Genomic DNA, 10,528 nt, shown 5'->3' with positions numbered 1-10,528 from the left:
TGTAAGGTGACTGTTACTGTATATTGTCTCTGTTCCTTTCTAATCTATGCTGCTTTTAGGCTCTCTTTTTGCTTAGAGGACCTCTTTCAATATTTCTTGTCGGGCTGGTTTTGTGTTTGCAAATTCCTTTAGTTTTCGTTTGTCCTGGAAGCTTTTTATCTCTCCTATTTTCATTGAGAGCCTAGCTGGATATAGTATTCTTGGCTGCATATTTTTCTCATTTAGTGCTCTGATATTATCATGCCAGTCCTTTCTGGCCTGCCAGGTCTCTGTGGATAGGTCTGTTGCCAATCTAATGTTTCTACCATTGTAGGTTACATATCTCTTCTCCTGAGCTGCTTTCAGGATTTTCTCTTTGTCTCTGAGACTCATAAGTTTTACTATTAGATGTCAGGGTGTTGACCTATTTTTATTGATTTTGAGAGGGGTTCTCTGAGCCTCCTGGATTTTGATGCCTGTTTCCTTCCCCACATTAGGGAAGTTCTCTGCTATTATTTGCTCCAATATACCTTCTGCCCCTCTCTTTCTTCTTCTTCTGGGATCCCAATTATTCTAATGTTGTTTCGTCTTATCGTATCGCTTATCTCTCGAATTCTGCCCTCGTGATCCTGTAGTTGTTTCTCTCTCTTTTTCTCAGCCTCTTTATTTTCCATCATTTGGTCTTCTATATCGCTGATTCTCTCTTCTGCCTCATTTATCCTAGCAGTTAGTGCCCCCATTTTTGATTGCACCTCATTAATAGCCTTTTTGATTTCGACTTGGTTAGATTTTAGGTCTTTTACTTCTCCAGAAAGGTTTCTCTAATAACTTCCACACTTTTTTAAATCCCAGCTAGTATCCTTAAAGTCATGATTCTGAACTCTAGGTCTGACATCGTACTAATGTCAGTATTGAGTAGGTCCCTGGCAGACGGTACTACCTCTTGTTCTTTTTGCTGAGGTGATTTTTTTCGTCTTGTCATTTTGTCCAGAGTAGAACAGATGAATGAGAGAACAGAATGCTAACAGGTTAACAACGTCTCCAGCAAATATACTCTATACAAATCAGAATAGTCCTGAAACCAACAGACAAGAAAGGGAAAGAACGAAGAGAAAAAAAAAAAGGAAAAAGTTAAAAACAAACAAAAACAGAACAAAACAAAACAAAAAAACAGAATATGATCAAATATGGTCAGGCTAGTGCATAGATCAGTGCCACACACTAGTTTTGGGGCATATTTTGGTCTGTTAGAAGAAAGTGACTGCTAAAATTTTAAAGAAAGAAAGACTTACATATGTACAAAATAAGAGTTGATACAATGAAGGGATGGCAGATGACTGTAAAGATGAAAATTATAAAAGATTTTATAAGGAATTGATAAGAAGTTGTTTTAAAAAAGAAAGAAGATTTAAAAAGAAAAAAGAAAAAAAAGAAAAAAAAGGGAGAGAATGTGATCAGGCAGGAGAATAGAACAACGTCATGCACTAGTGATTTAGGGTATATTTTGATCTGTTAGAAGAAATTGTAGCTCAAAATTTTAAAGAGAGAACAACTTATGTATATATGCCAAAAATTAGGGTAACTACTATTAGGGTAACTACTACATATACTAATATGACTCTAAAATGAAAAATAAAAAATGTTTTTTTCAAAAATGGATTGATAAGATGTTGTTTGAAAAAGGGAAAAAGAAAAATTCAAAAAAAAAAACAGTTAAAAAAATTAACTTTGAAAAACTAATGAATTATGGTAAAAAAGCCATGAATTCTATGTGCAGTATTCCCCTAGCGCTGGAGTTCTCCCGTTCTCCTTGATCGGTAAACTTGGTCTTGGCTTGCTGGCTGTTCGTGCTGATCTTCTGGGGGAGTGGCCTGTTGCTGTGGTTCCCAAATGTCTTTGCCCGAGGCGGAAACCGTCCCGCCCTTGTGAGTCCGGGCTAAGCAAGCTGCTCGGGTTTGCTCTCAGGAGCTTTTGTTCCCTGCAAGCTCTTGGTACAGCTTTAGAGGACCAGGGTGAAAATGGTGGCCTCCCAATCTCCGCCCGGAGGAGCTGAGAACTCAGGGCCCCGCTCCTCAGTGTGCCCCCTGAGAAAAGCAGTCACTCCCGTCTCCCTGGTCTCTGGCTGCACTCCGTGCTCACCCAGCCTGTGACCGAGCATTTCTATGTCTGGCACCTGACCCCGTGTGGAGCCTCCAAACCCAGCAGATCCCTGTGGTCCACTCCCACGCCGCTCCTCCCAGGGGAGGAAGGGGTGTCTCCCCAGATCTGCCGCTTGTTGGGTCCCTGCTGGAGGAGCAGTGGCCCGACTGGGCCGCGGATCACAGTTTATGGCCACCCCGAGCTGAGAGCCCATGCCTCGGCTCTGTCTCTGCAGCCAGCTTCCCCTCTCTGATACCTGGGAGCTCTGCCGCACTCAGGCACCCCCGGTCTTTTTGTGACCCCGAGGGTCCTGAGACCACACTGTCCCGCGAGGGTTCCACCCCCCGCTTAGCCACTGGAGCGACGTCCCTCAGCGGAGCCGACTTCTAAAAGTTCCGATTTTGTGCTCCGCAGCTCTGTCCCTCGCCAGAAGCGGCCGACCAAGGCCCCCTGCCCCGCCGTCTATCCTCCCAAATATCCCCTCGGATTCACTTCTCTGCACGTCCTACCTTCCAGAAAGTGGTCGCTTTTCTGTTCAGAGTGTTGTTACTATTCTTATCTTCGATCTCCTGTTGAGTTCGTAGGTGTTCAGAATGGTTTGATCCCTATTCGGCTGACTTCCTGAGACCAGACAAAATCCAGGTCTCCTACTCCTCCGCCATCTTGCTTCACCCTGACATTTTAATCATCTTGGATATGAGAGCCCAGACTGACTCTCATTGAGTGATGAAGTCCCATAAACATCCAGAGAAGTGTCATGCAAGCCATGCCCTAGGACGGTAAAACCTGCTGTCTCTGAAAAGGTGGTATTGTGAAAGTTTCCTTTCCTTGTTTCAGCTCTCCTTTCCTTATTTGGAATTTTCTATTTTTGTTAAAATGGTAATAATAAACATGTATCACTATAGTAACCCAAATCATTATTATAGGTCAAATAAAATGTATTTAATTTCTATTAAGACAGATTAAAATAAAGACTTCACCATATACTTAACATATATCTGTTTAGTAACTAAAAAATCTTATTATAAATCAATAAAAATGACTTAATTTTGGGGGCGCCTGGATGGCTCTGTCGGTCAAGCATCTGACTCGTGGTTTCAGCTCAGGTTCTGCTCTCAGGGTCTTGGATCTTGGATCTCTGCCCCTTACTTCCCCTCTCAAAATAAATAAATAAGTCTTTTTTAAAAAAAATGACTTAATTTTCATTAAAAAATATTAAACTTTTTAGAACCATATACCTAGCAATTTCCTATGCCCCATGGGTACAATATGTGGCAAATAGACTCTTTCTTTGCAGAGATCAACATCTTAGGCCAATGAGATATGACCTTTATGAATGAACTATAAGCAAGTACTAACACTGTGCTATAGGAATCTTGCTGATAGAGTGATTGCTGAGTGAATTTCTTTACATTTGTAACATGAGTAACTACTAATATTTATAGAAAACTGTCTATTATCTAGCTTGATTCTGAAAGTAATGTATTTAGGCAAAATATGAAGACCTGTTAATTACTGATGGGGACAGCAAGGCTCAGAGAAGCTCAGTGACTTCCAGGGGTTAAACACCTAGTACAAGGTAGGAGGTGGTTTTGAACACAAGGAGGCTGACTTCCAAGCCCTATTGATCTTTTCACCATAGAATGTGGCCTCTTGTGAGGCATGTTATGACTCTGAAAATGTTTCACATTTATCTGATTTATTTTTACTAAGGCAACTAATTTAACTAGTTTATGTAGAATATTTATTATATACCAAGAAATTTGCTGGGTTCTGGAGATACAGAAGTGAATAAAACCCAAATGAAAATTATTTTTAGGGGATTAAACTTTGAAAGTGTTTTTTTTTAAACCCATAACTATAGAGGAAAAAGTATTAGTTTTTCCATCTTTCATTTAGTTCTTTTACAACTCTGTATTTCCATAGATATTAAATCAGGTACATTCTATTTTCTTATAAACACCATAAACTTTTCCCAATCCCCTACCCTCACTTTGTCTAAATATATTAATAATCTACTTTTATTTCTTTTTAATATTCATAGAAGCACAATCATAGGGTATTAGATCTGGAAGAGCATGAAAAGGAATACAGAGTAGATACTCATGTATTTCTGTTCAATTAATAAGCAACTGAATGAATGAAGGGAGTAGATGCCTGTTATCCAAAGGATGTGATGAGGGGAGTGAATGTATTCTATTGAATTGTGGATACAAAATCTCCTGTATGAGTACAAAACTGCTACATTCTATCTATGCCCCCTTGTACTTGAAGGCTTTTAATATCAAGAAAAGAAAGCATGTTTAAAATTGGTGAAATCTGAGTATCTTTCCTTATATTATGTTTTTGAAATTATAAAAGTAATATATGCTGTTTGTTAAAGAAAAAAAGAGATTAAACCAATCAGCATTATGTAAAATTTTTATATGCAAGTCATTTTTCATCCCATCTTGATCTCATATGCATTACTGGCTTTTGAAAACTAGACACCAATGTTTTTCTACGTGTCAATTATAATTTTTATATTATATAATTTAATATATTTCTATCATATAGCTATAATCATAGCTATAATCCTATAGCTATAAATCCTATAAACAGAAACTGCATAGATACCATACATACTGTGCTACGAATAGCTTGCTTACTTGATTTAAAAAACAAAACAATGCATTTTTTTTACAATTTTTAACAACACAATGTGTTAGGTTTTTTTTTTTCCTTTCTTTCTTTTGTATTGTGTTAGTTTTCAATGATTTCATGGTTGAGGGTATGGATTCTGCATTCAGGCAGATGCAGGTCTGATCCCATACTACCTATGTCATCCTGCACAACTGATTTACCTTAAGAGCTTCAGTTTCTTCATCAGTCAATAGCAATAATAAATGTACCTTCATACTGATGTTGTAGTGAAGAATATAGGAAGTAATCTGTATAAAGGATGTGGCACAGTACTTGGCATTTAGGAACTGCATGTTTGTTCACTCTAATAATATCTTTATTTGTACAATGATATATTCTAGACGATGGAAGTACTAGGTTGAATAACATTCCCTCAAAATGAGTGTCCACCCAAAACACCAGAATTTGATCTTTTTTTGAAATTAACTTAATTTTGCAGATATAATTAGTTAAGCTAAAGTCCTACTTGATTGGGGAGGGCTCTATTTCAATGACAGGTATTCTTATAAGAACAAGGAAATTTGGAAACAGACACACACAGAAGAGAAGGATAGAGGGAGAATATCAGAGACAGAGACTTGAGGGATGCATCTGCAAGCCAAGCATTGCCCGCAACCACCCAAAGCTGGAGAAGAAGAGAAAGGAGTCTCCCCTAGAGCCTTCAGAGAGAGTGCAGCCCTGCCAACACCTTGATCTTAGGCTTCCAGCCTCCAGAACTGTGAGCCAATAAATTTCTGTTGTATTAAGTCACCTAGTTTTTGGAAATTTGTTCCCACTGCCCTAGGAAACTAACATAATGGACATATTTTTTAGCCATTTTAAATTGATTTATATTTAGAGTGTGTTGTTGTTATTGCTCTTGCTTTTTGTTATATCCCAATGTTGCAGATATTTCTGTGACAGATTCCAGAAATATATTTCTTTTCTTTTTAAGATTTCATTTATTTATTTGAGAGAGAATGAGAGAGAGAGAGAGCACGAGAGGGGGGAGGGTCAGAGGGAGAAGCAGACTCCCTGCTGAGCAGGGAGGCCCATGTGAGACTCAATCCTGGGACTCCAGAATCATGACCTGAATCGAAGGCAGTCGTTTAACCAACTAAGCCACCCAGGCGCCCCTAGAAATATATTTCTTGAGCCAAGGATGTATACATTTAAATTTTTGATACCTACTGCCAAATTGCTCTATAAAATGTTGTATAAAATTATGCTCTCATATTGGTATATGAGAGTACCTTTACTCTAAATTCTCACTAACAACAATAGTACCAATTTTTGATGAAAGCTATGCAGTAATTCACCACTTATTATAACTTATCTGTGCCTTCATTTCTGCACCTAGCATGTTAAGATAGTAAGAGTATTTAGTTCTTAAGTTGTGAGAATAAAATGTGTCAAATACTTAGAACAATACCTGACATATAAAGAACAGCTTAATAAATGCTGTTTTATTATTATTATTATTATTGTTGAAGTCTTCAAGAAGAATAACCTTCAGCTCAGAAACCAAAATACCTTCCATTTAAGAATCATTTTAGGGGCACCTGGGTGGCATGGTCAGATCAGCCTCCAACTCTTAGTGTTGGCTCAGGTCTTGACATCAGCCTTCAGATTCTCTCTCCCTCTGCCCCTCCCACTTGTTCTCTCTCTCTATCCTTCTCTATCTAAAATAAATAAATAAATCTCTTTTTTTAAGCAGCACTATATATTTTTTTAAAGATTTTATTTATTTATTTGAGAGAGAGAATGAGAGATAGAGAGCACGAGAGGGAAGAGGGTCAGAGGGAGAAGCAGACTCCCCGCAGAGCAGGGAGCCCGACGTGGGACTCGATCCCAGGACTCCAGGATCATGACCTGAGCCGAAGGCAGTCGCTTAACCAACTGAGCCACCCAGGCGCCCCTTAAGCAGCACTATAAATTACTGATGGTCATGAACAATTCCCGTTTCAGCTGATCCCAAGTCTATTTATTTATTTTTTTTACCAAGTTGAAGTTTTCTTGATCTTAGCCAAGCACTAAAGACACCAGTAAAGGGAACTACAAGAGATCTGCCTCGTACTTCTCGCTTCCTGTGTGACTAACTGAGCACCTAGTTTTTATTTCTTTCTTCCTTTTTTCTTTCTCTTTATTCCTCTCTACCTTCCTCTCTTTATTCCACTTTCTTTTCCTTCCTCTCACCCTCCATCCCTCTTTCTTCTTTTCTTTTCCTCCCTCCCTCTCTTTTTTGTCCCCTTTCCATTCTTTGAAATAATGAACTGAGCTTCAGAGAGGCAGCGTTGTATTTTGGGTAGATATCCCTCCTCAAAGATATACACTGGACATGGAGTTATAAAAACTGATTAACATTCAATCTCTGCTATTAGTAAGCATATTTAATTGGGACAAGTCATTTAATTACTCTGGATGGTAGTTTCATTAGTTACTCATTTATTTATCTATTTCACAAATATTTCTTGAAAACCTCTTATGCGCTGATAGGTGAAGACACAATAGTGAACAAGGGGGATGTAGCAACTGCTCCCATGGGACTTTAATTTTATTGCAAGAGAGATATTAAAATCTAAAATCCAATGATTTCTTTATTGTTGTGATAAATCTACACTAGGGAAGTAAAAAAAAAAAAAAAAAGCATGCAGCAGGGACATTTATCTCAGGCTGGAAAGTCAGGGAACACTCTTCTAAGGAAGTGACGTTGAATCTGACATCTGAAATATGACTTAGAGTCATCCAGGAAAAATGGTAGAAAGGAGAACTTGTAGGTGAGGGAACAAAACATCAGAAGGTTTGAGGCTGGGAGGAGGACAGCCCATAACTGAGACTCTGAAAGAAGGCTCTTGTAGTTAGAAGACAGAGAAGGTAGTGATATGGGGTGACTGGGTAGGCAGGGGCTAGAGCATGCACAGTTAATAGAATATGTTAACAATCTAACTGCAGTGTGCAAAATAAGGAAGTACACATCCATTGCATGCCATGGTTTGTGAGTGATTTTATGACTCTGTGATAATGGATTCATAGTAACATCATCTAAAATCATATCATAAGTTGGTTATGCTTCTAGAATTTCCCATTGTAATTATGGATGGGGGGGTGATGGAAGGAGGAAAACCATCAAGAAAACCCTTACAATGGTTGAGGAATGAAGTGATACAAACTTAGAGTAGATATTTACATTGATTATGGAAAGGAGCAGATGTGTGAGGGATATTAAGGAATGATTGACTTTTATAATCAAAAGCAAAATGTCAAGACCATGTAGCTCCCACATGATGATGAAGTCCACTCACTATCTGGTTGGTGGGAACACTTTGTTAATAAATGGAAGGGGAGTGTATCCTGACCAATTAGTGGTAGCCATGGGCACAGGAAAGATGAGAGGCAACAGGTATTCCCCAAACACGTTCTGCCTGTCAAACACTTGTTTTATGGGCTAATAACTGAGACCAGAGAAACCAAGTGAATTTTGAGATTTCCATTTTTACAGTTTTTACTAAAGCTGTGACTGGTGCTCTTGCCTCTTTCCTGTTTTATATGCTCCCTTTATATAGTTTACTTTGCTGGACTACAATGATCCTAAAGCAATCATTCCCCTCATTCATCCTTCTACAGCTCTATTCTAAGATGTATGAGTCCGATGACCTGCTACCTTATATCAGAGCTAAAACTTGCAAAGTAATGTGACATGATTTATCTGAAATAACTATAAAATACTTACCAAATAATAACTTTATATGAGAATCTAAACAGATATTTGGTTTAGGTAATATTTCCCATATAAGTAAGCATTAACGTATTATCTTTTTTTTTAAGATTTTATTTATTTATTTGACAGAGAGAGACAGCGAGAGAGGGAACACAAGCAGGGGGAGAGGGAGAGGGAGAAGCAGGCCTCCCGCTGAGCAGGGAGCCCCATGCGGGGTTCAATCTTCATGACCTGAGCCAAAGGCAGACACTTAATGACTGAGCCACCCAGGTGCCCCAACGTATTGTTATTAAGCATTGTTTTATACTGGATTTATTAAAGGCCCCAATTTTCACCAGCTTGTTTCCACTGGCACTGGAAGTCTTTGATGAGAAGACAAGGATAGTCAGGTTGGGATTGCTCTTTCCCTAAGAGGTATAGACCAAGACCGGGAGGATGGAGAGGAAAGACCAAGACCGGGAGGATGGAGAGGAAAGACCAAGACCGGGAGGATGGAGAGGAAAGACCAAGACCGGGAGGATGGAGAGGAAAGACCAGGACCGGGAGGATGGAGAGGAAAGACCAGGACCGGGAGGATGGAGAGGAAAGACCAGGACCGGGAGGATGGAGAGGAAAGACCAGGACCGGGAGGATGGAGAGGAAAGACCAGGACCGGGAGGATGGAGAGGAAAGACCAGGACCGGGAGGATGGAGAGGAAAGAACTGGAAGAGCAGAAATAATGTGCAGGAAAAATTATGAGAGTGGTTTTAGAAAAAAAAAAAGAATGTGTATGTATTAGAGACATATTTTGGTGGCAGAATAAACTTGCATTGCAGAATTGGACCTACATTAGCTTATTCTAAGAGTGCCTTTTCAGGCATTCATATTTTTCCCCCATTGCAGGTAAAACTTTGGTAATAATGCCTAATTCACGATGTTGTTCCAGGACATAACTAAAGAGTATGTGGAAATAACTGGCTATCCTACAGACCATAAAATGGTTTTCTGTCAAATAACTTCACTAGAATTATGGGCTTTATTTTCTAGAAAACAGTTCTCAGCCCCAAGTTCACCTTTTTCCTTTTCCTCCAATATAGGCCCAGCACTATTCTCCCCTGCAATCCTTTTGTCTTATAACAGATCGACTTGGAGCCTCGGTCGAGAGCAAGCAATATGAGGGAGGCAAAGATTAAGTTGATCAGAATTTCAAGACACTTTGGTGGACAAATCACACATGCCAGTTTGCCCAGGACAATCTTGTTTCATGTTAGTATCATTATTAATCTCTCCCCCCTGTACTCGTAAAATGTGGATAATAAATTATCCTGCCCTTTGAATTTTTGTATCTCTATGTTCTCTTCCTGTTCTGATGTTTCTCTGTTACTCAATTTGACCACGCACTTGTCTCACTGTCTGAGGCTCCTTTACTCTTTTAAGGCTTCCTTTCACTCATGAGTTTTCTTTTCTTTCTCTTCATCATTCCCTTCACACCTTCCACCTACCCAAGAGCCACACCCATTGCTTTTTCTTCATCCCCTTAATCTCTTTTTTGCCTTCCTCAACCTGTCTCTCTCTGCATCTTCATCTCTGTCTCCCTCCTACACACCCCGCTTCCTGCTTATTTCCATCTCTGCCCCAGTTCCACTATTTCCACCTGTACCACATATGGTAGAATTGGGGAGAAGCGTCCTTATGAGGGGACTAGTTTCTCAGTTTACCTATGGTTTCTAGCTATGGACCCAGGCAGATGGGTGGACTCATACGGGGATGAGTAATGACAAGGAAATGATGTATTTGTCACAGCTTGCTAGTGACAGAGGGAAGTTTAAAATAGGATTTGAAAAACAGGAGTGCCCCAAACCCGGAATAGATGGCCTCAAAGCACTGATAATTTAAATTTTTCATTTTATTTGCCAAAGGGTTGGAATGAGGTTACTCAGACCTCACCACGGGCTCACCCTCCTTCCAGAATCTAATCACAGAGCAGCAGTATCATAAAAACAGAAATAGCTCATGCATCCATTTGTCATCCCTTAGGGGATTCAGCTAAT

The sequence above is a fragment of the Eumetopias jubatus genome, unplaced genomic scaffold (assembly GCF_037043125.1).
Source record: "Eumetopias jubatus isolate StellerSeaLion01/CBP00866 unplaced genomic scaffold, mEumJub1_p1.0 scaffold_15, whole genome shotgun sequence".
NCBI lineage: Eukaryota > Metazoa > Chordata > Mammalia > Carnivora > Otariidae > Eumetopias > Eumetopias jubatus.
The sequence above is the reverse complement of the archived record's forward strand: the minus strand, read 5'-3'. Positions refer to the sequence as shown.